The sequence below is a fragment of the Halichoeres trimaculatus genome, unplaced genomic scaffold (assembly GCF_033239565.1).
Source record: "Halichoeres trimaculatus isolate MK-OKI-2021-1 unplaced genomic scaffold, fHalTri1.1 fHalTri1_scaffold_18, whole genome shotgun sequence".
Lineage (NCBI taxonomy): Eukaryota > Metazoa > Chordata > Actinopteri > Labriformes > Labridae > Halichoeres > Halichoeres trimaculatus.
The window spans coordinates 3,801,396-3,802,187 of NW_027437196.1; positions in this window are offsets into that span (position 1 = coordinate 3,801,396).

The window sequence follows — 792 nt, forward strand, 5'->3', positions numbered from 1 at the left end:
TTTCTGCAAAATGTACAGAGCTTCAGCTTTACCAGGGGTAACCAGGGGTCTACAACCTTTACTTTCATAGGAGCCTTTTGGCCTCAACTCATCTGGATTGGAGTCATTCCACAGCCACAAAATGTACTCTGAATAAATAAAGATATGGTGTAAAATTGTATTCATATCTAAATATAGTGAATGATTATCTAAACAAGAACCCTTTGAATTGTTTGATTTTTTTTTTACATGTGATGTCTTAGTTTAATATTTTAAATACATTTGCAGAAATTTCAGATACTTGCAAAAATATTTTGATAATTTTGAATAAAAAAATGTAAAAAAAAAATAAATAAATAAATAATAAAAAAAATAGTAAAAATTCAAAAAATAAATAGATTTAAAAAAATATAAAAGTTGTTAAAGTTTTTTTTAAATAATTCTTAAATTTGGTAACACATTTTGATTAATCACTCAACTCATCTTTTTAATTGTTGTTTGCTAATGTCTTGCCACATATCAAGCGTGTATATTAAGCCGAAACATTGGAAGGATTTAAATCTGTTTTTTTCCCAGATTTATTTATTTATTTATTTATTTAGTTAGTTAGTTAGTTAGTTAGTTAGTTAGTTAGTGTCTAGTTCAAGGTTCAAAGGTTAATGCATGATTTTGCTTCGTGTCAATGTCCCTAATTATCAATCCCCTCTGTAAGAAAAATTATCTAATATTTTTTTAAAGCTACAAGGAGCCACTGCAAAGGAGTCAAAAAGCTGCATGATGCCGACCCTTTGGAAAAACTGTTTGTGACCTTGA